This window comes from Arachis ipaensis, chromosome B10 (genome assembly GCF_059453495.1).
Source record: "Arachis ipaensis isolate K30076 ecotype BB chromosome B10, ASM5945349v1, whole genome shotgun sequence".
NCBI classification, from domain to species: Eukaryota; Viridiplantae; Streptophyta; class Magnoliopsida; order Fabales; family Fabaceae; genus Arachis; species Arachis ipaensis.
Genome location: NC_142435.1, coordinates 30,998,272 through 31,015,038, shown reverse-complemented (window position 1 = coordinate 31,015,038; position 16,767 = coordinate 30,998,272). Strand labels below are relative to the sequence as shown.

The 16,767-nt window shown below is 36.3% G+C and overlaps 1 non-coding gene across 1 annotated transcript; it reads left to right on the top strand.

Annotated features, from left to right (window-relative positions):
- Nucleotides 1-10,053: 10,053 nt before the first annotated feature.
- Nucleotides 10,054-10,161, top strand: LOC148579573 (small nucleolar RNA R71). Its single transcript, XR_015895522.1, has one exon. It is a non-coding gene; the product is annotated as a small nucleolar RNA R71 (small nucleolar RNA).
- The last annotated feature ends 6,606 nt before the right edge of the window (nt 10,162-16,767 follow it).

Here is a 16,767-nt window from a genome sequence, read left to right as displayed (position 1 = left end):
TGAAAAGACACGATGGCATGCAGGACAAAAGGAGACAGCTATTGAGGGAGGAAGAATTCAAGTCCAAGGGTATCATAAAGCTAATAATAATTAGTCTCAATTATTAAATTGTTTACAATTTTTTAAAAAACTTTAGTAATACAAATATTTTAAAGAAAACACAAGTATTTAATCACGCACTAAATCTATTTTCTCAAAAATTATTTTAGAAATAAGATTTTGATAAAATTTTTTATAAATATAATTAAAAAATAAAATATTTTTATTCTTAAACTTTAATAATTTTGTATTATGTAATTTTTTTAATTTTTTGTTAATAGCCAAAATTTTGAATAAATGGAAACGATATATCAAATACAAAAGTTATTTGTTTTTATAATAGAATATATTTCTATTTCTTTTATTGTATTTTAAAGTATTTCAAAAATTTTATTGTTAATAAATTTAAAAGATATTTTATCAATAATTTGATAATTCGATAGAGTTTTTTATGATTTACGACTTGAGTCATGTATACATACATTATCACCAATATTGACCTAAGTATATTTATCACAATAATCCACTATCAACATCTAAGCACTTTTTATATATCATTATTCATTAGATAGAAATTAACACTGTTATTGTATTTAATTTTTTAAAATTATATTTAATATAGAAAGTTGTATAGATCACACATAGTACATTATAAGTTATAAGTTAAGACGTTAAATATATCAAATTCTAAAAATTAAATTAAAATAGAAAAAGATCTCTTCCTATGAGGCTAACAATTTTTTTTTTCAAAGTACTCGTTTTAGAAAAGATGAACTCGAACATTATCTAGAAGATGTTGAGCTTCGTTCAATTTGGGACACAGTAGACAATATAGTCTTGCTTGATTTGGTGACATAATAACTGGAAACAGGTCATATTGTTTGTCTTGTAGGTGGAGGAGGGAGGACCATGTCCATGTTGGAGAGAATCTAGACATAGAGGATAATTCATTTGGCGGTGATCAGTTGAGGGATTTGACAAAAATGGCATCTAAAAGGTTAGGTCATGAAAAAGATCAGTAAATGGTTGCAAATCAGAGGAATATTATTTATAGAAATGGAAAATCTATGCTAATGCTAGAGCATCTTATTGGTATTATAACTTGTTGCAATATTAATTTAAATTAATGGTTTAAGATTTTTTTTGAATAATTAATGAATAGGTTAATACTTTTTTAAAATAAAAGAAATTTAGATAACGAGGAGGTAGGAACCATATACTACATACTTAGAAAGTTGAAGTAATTTTATTTTATATTAGTATAGAGTTAAACTGGTTAAGATAATTGTGACATAAACTTAGGGTTAATAAAAAAAAAAGTTCTATTATGCTATTGCTAACTGGCGAAAACTAGGGACGTGAGCCTGGTTGAGTTGGAATATCTAACTCAGTCCAGTTTTTTTATCCTACTAACTTATAGGACCTAAACCTATCTTGGATCCACATGATATTTGCATAAGGTATATGAGTTCGGATGCTTTATATAAAAGTAATGAAATTTAAAACTATCAAATAAAATTCGATAGATATTATATTGGTGTGTGTCCAAGCTTGTTATAAAAGTGTAGACTAAATCCTTAAAATGTCTCCTAGATTTAGTCCGTGCACTAATATTGTTCCTCAATTTTCAATTTTACTAAATGGACTTTTCAGTTTGAGCTCCGGACTGTATATAGATCCCTCAACCTATTTCTAACTTGAGTCAACAAGCGGAGCACTGACCTGACACTGCCACTACCACCTAGGACGACTTATACGAAGTCGTTTTGCTTGTAGGCACAAAATAAAAAAAAAAAAAAACGATGTCGTATTGTTGTGCAGGAATATTGAAAGATTTCTTGGACAAGGGTAATCATTCACAACTCTTTCTTCTTCTTTTCTTAAACTCTTTCATCTCCTCCTTCTCCAGAAATATCATGAGAGAGTAGAAAACCTTTCATTTAACGATTTTCTAAGTTTGTTATCACGAGAAGGAGGGACGCCAACCATAGGAAGTTGCTGAAGCAGAGGGTACCACCACGTGTGTATGAAAGAGGTTAGCAATATTTTTATCGTTTGAATTTTTTTTAGGTACTCATTGATCATTCTTCATTTGAGTTATTTTTTGAAGTGATTTCATTTGCATTTGCTGTTTTTTTTTTTTAGATTATTATGCTGTTAGGTTCTTTGTGGTTAATATGTTAGGATAAGGTTTTGTTTCTCTATTTTTTTATGTATGAAACAGGGACTTTTTCATTAATGCTACTCATGTGGAGTTGTGATACATTGTTAGTGCTTATGTGTTTAATTTGTTTATTTATATATGCTGCAGATGGATGAAGTTTTGAATATTATGTTTCATCATGGAAGATTTTTTGAAAAGGGTGTTGACAGAAAGGTGGGTTACTATCCTGATAGTAAAAACTGCTTGGGTGATCTTGAGGTGGATAATTTGGATGTATTTTATCTGAGAAACTACTTTAAGGAGCTAGGTTGTGATAGAATGAAGGAAGTTTGATGGCTTGTACCTGGAAAGAGCATGGAGGTGGGTTTAAGAAAGTTAAAACACTGATGCAAAGTTAAGAGAGATGTGTTAGATGGGTTCACAAAACAAGGGTCTTATTGATATTTTTATTAAACATAAGGTTTTGTCACCTGAACTTCTACAAGGGAAGGGTGTTATGCTCTATGTTGATGATGAAGTAAGGGATCTTGAAGAGCAAGCAAAGAAAAATGCCACATCTGTTTCATACCATTGTGCTAATCCCAACACTGAGAATACTCCCACTGTTAATGTTAGTCGACCAAGTGACCAAGTATCCAAAGCCTCAGTTACGATGCCTAAGGAACAACCATTAAAAAAGATGACTAAGACAGTCCCCAAACCAACTCAAACCAAAATGAGCAGGAGGTATTGCTTGAGGTCTGCTACTGTGGTAGGTTACACAAAGGGTTAGAAAAGGCTGCAGGGTAGCAAGATACCTGAAATATTGTTGTCTTCCGATGAAGACTCCTCAAATTCTAATGAGAGTGCAGAAGATGAGCCCTATAAACTAGTTAGGAAAGACAACTCATCTGATTCATATGTTAGGGACCCTATTCCTTCATGTAAGCAAAAAAAAAAAAAGAACGAAAAATACAAATAAGAGTGCTAAAAAGGGTAACGGTAAGGGAAAGGGGAAGGAGAAGGAGAAGATATATGTTGATGACGACGCTTTTGTAGAGGATATTTTTTATTTTAAAATAGATCTTAGATTCATGGGAGGTGGCAAGCCTAAAAATTATGATGCCTATGATCCTAGGACTAATTCTGATGATGCCAACTCCTAGCATTTGTTGGAGATGAAGACTCCACCAAATTCTGAAGACGAGCTAGAGGAAGAGGATGAATCTAATGAAGTGTTTCCAATTTTTAGGGAGGGTGCTAAGTTTAATCAGTTACATTTAGAGGTTGGAATGAAGTTTAATACCAAGTGAAATTTTAAAGAGGCTGGTGCGCAGAAATCGTGACGGTTCCATTCCTTGGTAACGGCGCTAAAAACTCAATACGCACGTTTATAATCTTAGTTCTTTGTCACAACTTCACACAACTAACCAGCAAGTGCACTGGGTCGTCCAAGTAATAAACCTTACGTAAGTAAGGGTCGATCCCACGGAGATTGTCGGCTTGAAGCAAGCTATGGTCACCTTGTAAATCTCAGTCAGGCGGATTCAATTGATTATAGAGATTTAATAATTAAAAGATAAATGAAATATAAAATAAAGATAGTGATACTTATGTAAGTCATTGGTGAGAATTTCAGATAAGCGTATAGAGATGCGTTCGTTCCTCCTGAACCTCTGCTTTCCTATTGTCTTCATCCAATCATTCATACTCCTTTCTATGGCAAGCTGTATGTTAGGCATCACCGTTGTCAATAGCGACATCCTGTCCTCTCAGTGAAAATGGTCCAATGCGCTGTCACTGCATGGCTAATCATCTGTCGGTTCTCGATCATACTGGAATAGGATCCATTGATCCTTTTGCGCCTGTCACTACGCCCAGCACTCGCGAGTTTGAAGCTCGTCGCAGCCATCCCTTCCCAGATCCTACTTGGAATACCACAGACAAGGTTTAGACTTTTCGGATCTCAAGAATGGCCGTCCATGGATTCTAACTTATACCACGAAGACTCTGATTAAGGAATCCCAGAGATATTCATTCAATCTAAGGTAGAACGAAAGTGGTTGTCAGGCACGCGTTCATAGTTGGGAATGATGATGACTGTCACGATCATCACATTCATATTGAGGTGCGAATGAATATCTTAGAATCGGAATAAGCTTGAATTGAATAGAAAAACAATAGTACTTTGTATTAATTCATGAGGAACAGCAGAGCTCCACACCTTAATCTATGGTGTGTAGAAACTCTACCGTTGAAAATACATAAGTGATGAAGGTCCAGGCATGGCCGAATGGCCAGCCTCCTTTGTCTAAGGACTAAACATTCCAAAGATGTAAATACAATAGTAAAAAGTCCTATTTATGCTAAAGTAGTTACTAGGGTTTACAGAAATGCGTAAATGATGCAGAAATCCACTTCCGGGGCCCACTTGGTGTGTGCTTGGGCTGAGTATTGAGCTTTACACATGTAGAGGCTTCTCTTGGAGTTGAACGCTAGTTTGTAACCTGTTTCTGGCGTTTAACTCCACTTTGCAACCTGTTTCTGGCGTTTAACTCCAGAATGCAGCATGGAATTGGCGTTGAACGCCAGTTTGCATCATCTAAACTCGAGCAAAGTATGGACTATTATATATTTCCGGAAAGCCCTGGATGTCTACTTTCCAACTCAATTAAGATCTTGCCATTTGGAGTTTTGTAGCTCCAAAAAATCCACTTTGAGTGCAGGGAGGTCAGAATCCAACAGCATCTGCAGTCCTTCTTCAACCTCTGAATCTGATTTTTGCTCAAGTCCCTCAATTTCAGCCAGAAAATACATGAAATCACAAAAAAACACACAAACTCATAGTAAAGTCCAGAAATGTGATTTTTATTTAAAAACTAATAAAAATATACTAAAAACTATCTAAATTATACTGAAAACTATGTAAAAACAATGCCAAAAAGCGTATAAATTATCCGCTCATCACAACACTAAACTTAAATTATTGCTTGTCCCCAAGCAACTTAAAATCAAATAGGATAAAAAGAAGAGAATATACTATAGATTCCAAAATATCAATGAAACTTAGCTCCAATCAGATGAGCGGGACTTGTAGCTTTTTGCCTCTTGAATAGTTTTGGCATCTCACTTTATCCATTGAAGTTCAGAATGATTGGCATCTATAGGAACTCAGAGTTCAGATAGTGTTATTGATTCTCCTAGTTCAGTATGTTGATTCTTGAACACAGCTACTTTATGAGTCTTGGCCGTGGCCCTAAGCACTTTGTTTTCCAGTATTACCACCGAATACATAAATGCCATAGACACATAATTGGGTGAACCTTTTCAGATTGTGACTCAGCTTTGCTAAAGTCCCCAATTAGAGGTGTCCAGGGTTCTTAAGCACACTCTTTTTTTGCTTTGGACCTTGACTTTAACCGCTTAGTCTCAAGTTTTCACTTGACACCTTCACGCCACAAGCACATGGTTAGGGACAGCTTGGTTTAGCCGCTTAGGCCAGGATTTTATTCCTTTAGGCCCTCCTATCCACTGATGCTCAAAGCCTTGGATCCTTTTTATTACCCTTGCCTTTTGGTTTTAAGGGCTATTGGCTTTTTGCTCTTGCCTTTTGGTTTTAAGAGCTTTTGGCTTTTTCTGCTTGCTTTTTCTTTTCCTTTTTTTTTCTTTTTTTTTTGCTATTTTTTTTGCAAGCTTTTGTATTCACTGTTTTCTCTTGCTTCAAAAATCATTTTTATGATTTTTCAGATTATCAAATAACATTTCTCCTTTTTCCTTATTCTTCAAGAGCCAACATATTTAACATTCATAAACATCAAATTCAAAAGACATATGCACTGTTCAAGCATTCATTCAGAAAACAAAAAGTATTGTCACCACATCAAAATAATTAAACTAGTTTCAAGGATGAATTCGAAACCCTGTACTTCTTGTTCTTTTGTAATTAAAATATTTTTCATTTAAGAGAGGTGATGGAGTCATAGGACATTCATAGCTTTAAGACATAGACACTTAAACACTAATGATCATATAGTAAAGACACAAACATAATTAAACATGAAGCATGGAAACCGAAAACAGAAAATAAATAGACAAGGAGATTAAGGAATAAGTCCACCTTAGTGAGGGTGGCGTCTTCCTCTTCTTGAAGGACCAATGGTGCTTTTGAGCTCCTCTATGTCTCTTCCTTGTCTTTGTTGCTCCTCCCTCATAGCTCTTTGATCTTCTCTAATTTCATGGAGGATGATGGAATGCTCTTGGTGCTCCACCCTTAGTTGTCCCATATTAGAACTTAATTCTCCTAGGGGATGTTGATTTGCTCCCAATAGTTTTGTGGAGGAAAGTGCATCCCCTGAGGCATCTCAGGGATTTCATGGTGAGGAATTTCTTCATACTTTTGTTGAGGTCCATGATCTCTTGTTTGCTCCATCCTTTTCTTAGTGATGGGCTTGTTCTCTTCAATGAGGATGTCTCCCTTTATGTCAATTTCATCCGAATTGCAGAGGTGGCATATGAGGTGAGGAAAGGCTAACCTTGCCCAAGTGGAGGACTTGTCAGCCACCTTGTAAAGTTCTTGAGGTATAATCTCATGAACTTCCACCTCCTCTCCAATCATGATACTATGGATCATGATGGCTCGGTCTATAGTAACTTCAGACCGGTTACTAGTAGGAATGATTGAGCGTTGAATGAACTTTAACCATCCCCTAGCCACTGGTTTGAGGTCATGCCTTCTTAATTGAACCGGCTTGCCTCTTGAGTCAATTTTCCATTGAGCTCCTTCCTCACATATGTCTATGAGGACTTGGTCCAACCTTTGATTAAAGTTGACCTTTCTTGTGTAGGGGCGTGCATTCTCTTCTATCATTGGCAAGTTGAACGCTAGCCTTACATTTTCCAGACTGAAATCTAAGTATTTCCCCCGAACCATGGTGAGCCAATGCTTTGGATTCGGGTTCACACTTTGATCATGGTTCCTAGTGATCCATGCGTTTGCATAGAACTCTTGAACCATTAATATCCCAACTTGTTGAATGGGGTTGGTGAGAACTTCCCAACCTCTTCTTTGGATCTCAAGTCGGATCTCCGGATACTCATTCTTTTTGAGCTTGAAAAGAACCTCAGGGATCACTTTTTTCTTGGCCACAACTTCATAGAAGTGGTCTTGATGGACCTTTGAGATGAATCTCTCCATCTCCCATGACTCAGAGGTGGAAGCAATTGCCTTCTCTTTCCTCTTTCTAGAGGTTTCTCTGGCCTTAGGTGCCATAAATGGTTATGGAAAAACAAAAAGCTATGCTTTTACCACACCAAACTTAAAATGTTTGCTCGTCCCCGATCAAAAGAAGAAAGAAAGTAGTAGAAGAAGAAGAAAATGGAGGAGATGGGGGAAGAAGATGTATTCGGCCAAGGAGAAGAAGAGAGGGTAGTGTTGTGTGAAAATGAAGAAGGAGTGAGGGGTTTATATAGGAGTGAGGGGGGTGTAGGGTTCGGCTATTAGGGTTGGGTTTGGAAGGGAAATTAGTTTGAATTTTGAAGGTAGGTGGGGTTTATGGGGAAGAGAGGATGGATGTGAGTGGTGAAGAGGTGATGGGAAAGAGTGATTGAGGTGATTGGTGAAGGGTGTTTGGGGAAGAGAGTTATGAAAAGGTGTGAAGAGGAGAAAAGAAAAAGTTGGGAATCCTGTGGGGTCCACAGATCTTGAGAGGATCTTGTGGGTCCACAGATCAAGTGGGGTCAAGGACTTAACATCCCTGCTCCAATGACGCGTGTAAAACGCCCTTGCTGTGCAATCCTAGCGTTTAACGCCAGACTGCTGCCTGTTTCTGGCGTTAAACGCCCAAATGTAGCTTGTTTCTGGCATTTAGCGCCAGGCAGATGCTTGTTTCTGGCGTTAAACGCCAGCTTGGTGCCTGTTTCTGGCGTTAAACGCCAGACAGATGCCTGTTTCTGGCGTTTAAATGCCAGACTGCTCTCCTCCAGGGTGTGCTATTTTCAATGCTGTTTTTCATTCTATTTTTGATTTTTCTGTAGTTTTTGTGACTTCACATGATCATTAACCTAATAAAACACAAAATAACAAAAAGAAAATAAAATAGATATGATTAAATAACATTGGGTTGCCTCCCAACAAGCGCTTCTTTAATGTCAATAGCTTGACAGTGAGCTCTCATGGAGCCTCATAGATAATCAGAGCAAGGTTGGAACCTCCCAACACCAAACTTAGAGTTTGAATGTGGGGGTTCAACACCAAACTTAGAGTTTGGTTGTGGCCTCCCAACACCAAACTTAGAATTTGACTAGGGGGGCTTTGGTTGACTCTGCAGTGAGAGAAGCTTTTCATGCTTCCTCTCCATGGTTACAGAAGGAGATCCGTGAGTTTCAAATACAAGGTTGTCCTTATTCAGTTGAAGGACCAATTCTCCTCTGTCCACATCAATTACAGCTCTTGTTGTGGCTAGGAAGGGTCTTCCAAGGATGATGGATTCATCCTCATCCTTCCCAGTGTCTAGGATTATGAAATCAGCAGGGATGTTAAGGCCTTCAACCTTTACTAACACGTCCTCTACTTGTCCATAAGCCTGTTTTCTTGAGTTGTCTGCCATCTCTAATGAGATTCTAGCAGCTTGCACCTCAAAGATCCCTAGTTTCTCCATTACAGAGAGTGGCATTAAGTTTATTCCTGACCCCAGGTCACATAGAGCTTTTTCAAAGGTCATGGTGCCTATGGTACAGGGTATTAAGAATTTGCCTGGATCCTGTTTCTTTTGAGGTAATTTCTGCCTATCCAATGCATTTAGTTTATTGGTGAGCAAGGGAGGTTCATCTTTCCAAGTCTCATTACCAAATAATTTAGCATTCAGCTTCATGATTGCACCAAGGTACTTAGCAACTTGCTCTTCAGTAATGTCTTCATCCTCTTCAGAGGAAGAATATTCATCAGAGCTCATGAAGGGCAGAAGGAGGTTCAATGGAATCTCTATGGTCTCTAGATGAGCTTCAAATTCCTTTAATTCCTCAAAGGAATACTCTGTATTGGTCACTGGACATCCCAGGAGGTCTTCCTCACTAGGATTCACGTCCTCCTCCTCCTCTCTGGGTTCGGCCATGATGGTCAAATCAATGGCCTTGCACTCTCTCTTTGGATTTTCTTCTGTATTGCTTGGGAGAGTACTAGGAGGAGTTTCAGTGACTCTTTTACTCAGCTGGCCCACTTGTGCTTCCAAATTCCTAATGGAGGACCTTGTTTCATTCATGAAACTCACAGTGGCCTTAGATAGATCAGAGACTATATTTGCTAAGCTAGATGGATTATGCTCAGAATTCTCTGTCTGTTGCTGAGTGGATGATGAAAAAGGTTTGCTATTGCTAAACCTGTTTCTTCCACCATTATTAAAGTCTTGTTGAGACTTTTGTTGATCCTTCCATAAGAAATTTAGATGATTTCTCCATGAGGGATTATAGGTGTTTCCATAGGGTTCACCTATGTAATTCACCTCTGCTATTGCAGGGTTCTCAGGATCATAAGCTTCTTCTTCAGAAGAGGCCTCTTTAGTACTGTTGGATGATTCTTTCAATCCATTCAGACTCTGAGAGATCATATTGACTTTCTGAGTCAATATTTTATTCTAAGCCAATATGGCATTCAGAGTATCAATTTCAAGAACTCCTTTCCTCTGAGGCGTCCCATTATTCACAGGAGTCCTTTCAGAAGTGTACATGAACTGGTTATTTGCAACCATGTCAATGAGTTCTTGAGCTTCTACAGGAATTTTCTTTAGGTGAATGGATCCACCTGCAGAATGGTCCAATGACATCTTTGATAATTCAGACAGACCATCATAGAATATATCCAGGATGGTCCATTCTGAAAGCATGTCAAAAGGACACTTTTTGGTCAGTTCCTTGTATCTCTCCCAAGCTTCATAGAGGGATTCACCTTCCTTTTTTCTGAAGGTTTGAACATCCACTCTAAGCTTGCTAAGCTTTTGAGGAGGAAAGAACTTGGCTAAGAAAGCCGTGACCAGCTTATCCCAAGAGTTCAGGCTGTCTTTAGGTTGAGAGTCCAACCATATTCTAGCTCTGTCTCTTACAGCAAATGGGAAAAACATAAGCCTGTAGACCTCGGGATCAACCCCATTGGTCTTAACAGTATCACAGATCTGCAAGAATTCAGTTAAGAACAGAAAGGGATCTTCGGATGGAAGTCCATAAAACTTGTAATTCTGTTGCATCAGAGAAACTAATTGAGGTTTCAGCTCAAAATTGTTTGCTCCAATGGCATGGATTGAGATGCTTCTTCCATGTAAATTGGAATTAGGTGTAGTAAAGTCACCAAGCATCTTCCTTGCATTGTTATTATTTTCGGCCATTCCTCCTTCTTTTTCGAAAATTTCTGTCATATTTTCTCCAGAGAGTTGTGCTTTAGCTTCCCTTAGCTTCCTCTTCAGAGTTCTTTCAAGTTTAGGATCAGCTTCAACAAGAATGTTCTTATCCTTGTTCCTGCTCATATGAAAAAGAAGAAAACAGAAAAGAAGAGGAATCCTCTATGTCACAGTATAGAGATTCCTTTATGTGAGTAGAAGAAGAAAAGAAATTCGAACACAGAAAGAGAGAGAGGGTTCGAATTTTTAGGAAGAAGAGAAGTGTTAGTAGATAAATAAATAATTAGAAGGAGGTGAGAGAGAAGAATTTTCGAAAAATAAATTAAAATAAAAAAATATTTTTGTTTTTAATTTAAAATGAAAATTAGAATTCAAAAATTAAGAAAGGAAAATTGAATCAAATTAAATTAAATTTAAAACAATTAGTTAATTTAAAAAGGAATTTTGAAAAAGAGGAAGGTGATTTTCGAAAATTAGAGAGAGAATTAGTTAGGTAGTTTTGAAAAAGATATGATTGAAACAAAAAGATAGGATTAGTTTGAAAAAGATTTGAAAATCAATTTTAAAAAGATAAGAAGTTAGAAAAGAAGTTAGAAAGGATTTTGAAATTGATTTTTTTAAAGATGTGATTGAAACTTATTTTGAAAAAGATTTGAAAAGATTTGAATTTTGAAATTAAAGTTGATTACTTGACTAACAAGAAACTAAAAAGATATGATTCTAGAGTTTAAAGATTGAACCTTTCTTATTAGGCAAGTAACAAACTTAAAAATTTTGAATCAATCACATTAATTGTTAGTAAAGATTTTGAAAATCAATCATAAAGTTTTCGAAAATATGAAGGAAAAATTGAAAAAGATTTGATTTTTGAAAAAGATTTGAAAAAGATAGAATTTTTAAATTGAAAATTTGATTTGACTCATAAGAAACAACTAAATTTTAAAAATTTTTGAAAAAGTCAACTCAAATTTTCGAATTTGATGAGAAGAAAAAGGGAAAGATAATTTTTTGATTTTCGAATTTTTAATGAAGAAAGAGGAAAACATCAAAAAGGATCCAAGATATAAACATTTTGGATCAAAACAAAGGAAACATGCAAGAACACTTTGAATGCAAAGATGAACACCAAGAACACTTTGAAGATCATGATGAACATCAAGTATGTATTTTTGAAAAATTTTTTTAATAAGAGAAATCATGCAAGACACCAAACTTAAAAATTTTTAATATTTGGACACTAAGAATTCAAGAATGCATATGAAAAACAAGAAAAGACACAAAACAAGAAATTTTAAAGATCAAACAAGAAGACTTATCAAGAACAACTTGAAGATCATGAAGAACAAGAAAGAAACTCAATGCATGTGTTTTCGAAAATTTTTTAAGAAAAATAAAAGGATGCAATTGACACCAAACTTAAAAATTGACACAAGACTCAAACAAGAAACACAAAATTATTTTTGATTTTATGATTTTATTAATTTTTTTTTGGATTTTTTTTTCAAAAATTATTTTGGAAAAACGAAAAAGAAGAAATTTTTTTTTTGTATTTTTCGAAAATAAGAAATAAAAAGTTTCAAATTAAAAATAAAAATAAAATTACCTAATCTGAGCAACAAGATGAACCGTCAGTTGTCCAAACTCGAACAATCCCCGGCAACGGCGCCAAAAACTTGGTGCGCAGAAATCGTGACGGTTCCATTCCTTGGTAACGGCACTAAAAACTCAATACGCACGTTCATAATCTTAGTTCTTTGTCACAACTTTGCACAACTAACCAGCAAGTGCACTGGGTCGTCCAAGTAATAAACCTTACGTGAGTAAGGGTCGATTCCACGGAGATTGTCGGCTTGAAGCAAGCTATGGTCACCTTGTAAATCTCAGTCAGGCAGATTCAATTGATTATAGAGATTTAATAATTAAAAGATAAATGAAATATAAAATAAAGATAGTGATACTTATGTAATTCATTGGTGAGAATTTCAGATAAGCGTATAGAGATGCGTTCGTTCCTCCTGAACCTCTGCTTTCCTATTGTCTTCATCAAATCATTCATACTCCTTTCTATGGCAAGATGTATGTTAGGCATCAACGTTGTCAATGGTTACATCCTGTCCTCCCAGTGAAAATGGTCCAATGCGCTGTCACTGCATGGCTAATCATCTGTCGGTTCTCGATCATACTGGAATAGGATCCATTGATCCTTTTGCGTCTGTCACTACGCCCAGCACTCGCGAGTTTGAAGCTCATCGCAGCCATCCCTTCCCAGATCCTACTCGGAATACCACAGACAAGGTTTAGACTTTTCGGATCTCAAGAATGGCCATCCATGGATTCTAACTTATACCACGAAGACTCTGATTAAGGAATCCCAGAGATATTCATTCAATCTAAGGTAGAATGGAAGTGGTTGTCAGGCACGCGTTCATAGTTGGGAATGATGATGACTGTCACGATCATCACATTCATATTGAGGTGTGAATGAATATCTTAGAATCGGAATAAGCTTGAATTGAATAGAAAAACAATAGTACTTTGTATTAATTCATGAGGAACAGCAGAGCTCCACACCTTAATCTATGGTGTGTAGAAACTCTACCGTTAAAAATACATAAGTGATGAAGTTCCAGGCATGGCCGAATGGCCAGCCTTCTTTGTCTAAGGACTAAACGTTCTAAAGATGTAAATACAATAGTAAAAAGTCCTATTTATGCTAAAGTAGTTACTAGGGTTTACAAAAATGAGTAAATGATGCAGAAATCCACTTTTGGGGCCCACTTGGTGTGTGCTTGGACTGAGCATTGAGCTTTACAAATGTAGAGGCTTCTCTTGGAGTTGAACGCCAGTTTGTAACCTGTTTCTGGCGCTTAACTCCACTTTGCAACCTGTTTCTGGCGTTTAACTCTAGAATGCAGCATAGAACTGGCATTGAACGCCAGTTTGCATCATCTAAACTCGGGCAAAGTATAAACTATTATATATTGCTGGAAAGCCCTGGATGTCTACTTTCCAACGCAATTGAGAGCGCGCCATTTGGAGTTTTGTAGCTCCAGAAAATCCACTTTGAGTGTAGGGATGTCAGAATCCAACAGCATCTGCAGTCCTTCTTCAACCTCTGAATCTGATTTTTGCTCAAGTCCCTCAATTTCAGCCAGAAAATACCTGAAATCACAGAAAAACACAAAAACTCATAGTAAAATCCAGAAATGTGATTTTTATTTAAAAACTAATAAAAATATACTAAAAACTATCTAAATTATACTGAAAACTATGTAAAAACAATGCCAAAAAGTGTATAAATTATCCGCTCATCAGAGGCTGTTAGGGAGTATACCATCCAAGAGGGAAGGCATATTCGATACAAGAAGAATGATAGAAAGAGGTTAAAGGCAGTATGCAAGGTGAAGAAATGCAGCTGGGTTATTTTTGCTTCCAAGGACCATGAGGATACTTGCTAGCAAGTGAAGACGTTCATAAATGATCATACCTGTCCAAGAGAGGATAAGAATATGGTAGCCAACAGAAAGTAGGTTGGTAGTAAATTGGTTAGGAAAGTGAGGAAGTATCCCAACTTTAGACATTGTGATGCTAATATGTTCTTCAAGACCAAGTGAATAGGAATTCAATCTCAAGGGCATTGTCTGATGCTAGAAATGTTGTCTATGGTGATGAAAAGGCACAATATGCATTAGTAAGGGACTATGGAGAGACTTTATTAAGAAATAACCCAGATTTGACTGTTCAGATTTGCATTAATCCACAGCCAAACAGTGACGTAATTTTTGAGAAGATGTTCGACTGTTTAAATGGATGCAAGAATGGCTTCTGGGCTGGATGTCATCCACTTATTGGACTTGATGGAGCTTTTCCAAAGACTGTGTTTGGAGGCCAAATTCTTTCAACTATTGCACAAGATGCTAACCATCACATATACGTGATTGCATAGGTAATTATGGAAGCTGAGAACACAATGAATTGGAAGTGGTTCCTAGAATTATTGCATTAAGACTTGGGAGATTTCAATACACATGGATAGAGCTTTATTTATGACATACAAAAGGTATTCTCAGTTGATAAATATTAATTTCCTTTCTATATCGCTTATTATTGTTATGATGTTTGCCGTATGTTATATTAGTTGCTGTGACTGGGTTTAAGGGACTTGTTTAGGTGCACGATAACAAAAGTGAGTGACTTTTATGGTGCTAGAATTTGGATGTGAGGGACTGTTATGATGAGTGAATTACAATGTGAGGGGCAATTATGGATCACAAGAATGAATAGTTAGGGACTCTTATTTGGAATGATCATGGGTATGAATGGATGATTGTGTGCGTTACATCTGGTTGCAAGGCCTGCTTCATGTTATGCAGGACGTAATTCCTAATGTGCATCATCGATTTTGTGTATGATATTTATGGAGAATTTCAATAAACAGTGAAAAGATCTAGAGCTCAGGGGTTTATTATGGGATTGTGCACGTGCCACAACTTATCAAGAGTTTAAGGAACACATGGAAAAGATGAAGCAGCTTAATGAGGATGCATGGGCGTACCTAGAAAAATGACCGAGAGAGTCTTGGACAAGGTCACATTTCAGTCATAAGCCAAATTTAGACTCTATATATAACAATGCGTGTGAAGTATTCAATTCAAAGATAAAGGAAGCAAGGGGAAAGCCGATAATTACCTTGCTTGAAGAAGTGAGAATGTTTGTAATGAGGATGATGGCTAAGAATAAGGTGAAGCTGGATAACCATGTGGGAATACTTCTCCCAGTAATCAAGAGCATACTTGAGAAGATGAGGACGGAATTTAAACACTGGCACCCAATTTGGGCTGGAGACATCGGCTATGAGAAGTTCGAGGTGCATGGGCATCCTACAAACTATGTAGTTGACTTGGAAAAAAGGCTATGTGCTTGCCAATTTTGGATTTTAACTGGTGATACTTTCAACTTTCTATCTCAAGTTTCTTATATGTTTATTCAATTCTTAGTTACTCAAATATGTTTATTCAATAGTTAGTTACTTCAATTTGTTTATTCAATAGTTAGTTAGTTTATGATTGTTTACTGTGACTTAGTTACTTAGTTACTTAGTTACTTTATTATTGTTTTTTGTTTGTTGCTGTTAATTTATAGACTTCTTTGCAACTATGTTATGGTATTTAAGGTACTGGGAAACAACTAAAACAATGCTAATTTTTTTTATTGTTATTGTCATCTCTGCGCTATTGCAGAACTTTACATGACCTAATGTTATTTTGGATTAATTAAGAATGATATTTTATGTTAGGTATTTTTATTGTTGTTTATTTATTTGATAATTGTGTGTTAAATTAAATTTTCAAAACCAAAACCAAAGAAACAAGCTATCAAAGAGCACAATCAATTCATGTATCAAAACCCACCTTATTTTAATTACAATGTTTGTAAAATGAATAACATTAACATTATGGTTCTGCATTGCAGTAACAATCCTTTGTTCAAACTTTCAACAACAGCATTAACACAAACAAAAATACTACTAAAAATTCTAAACCTAGCACTTGGATCATCACTTTTACATTTTTAACATTTGTTTTCAATTTATCCACCCTCCATGCAATGTTCATTTTTATCTCACCCTTCTCATTTTCTTCGTTAGCTTTCATAGGCACCTCATATTGTACAGAATTTGCCCAGATAAATAACCCGCACCATTTTTTTCACTAGTCTACAAATATGCATCTAGCTTAGCAAATATTTACCTCAAATCAACAATACTTAAAAATTCAAGAATTTAGAGCACTCACATTATAATTTGGACACCCGAAGAAGGGCTTATTAGGATGCGTCTCTGTCTCTGACCACCTAAGGACCAGCTGTCACCCACAGTCACACCACTCTGGAACCCATCCATGCCTGCTTCGCACAGTGTTCCTTGTCCAATTTTTCGTCGCAGAGGAGCAATTCGAGCTTCCTGAGACATGACTGCCACTTTCTATCATGGATTTAATAACAATGACAAGAAGAAGAGCAAGAACAAGCTGAGGAACAGAATCAGAAAGGAAGGAGGAAGAACCATGTTTAGGGTTTATAATTAGGGACAAGGACTAAATTGGAAAATTTTGAAAGGTATTCCACATCAGCTATTCGTGTTAATCGTCCTAAGTGGCAGTGGCAGTGCCAGGTCAGCGCTCTGCTTGCTGATTCACGCCG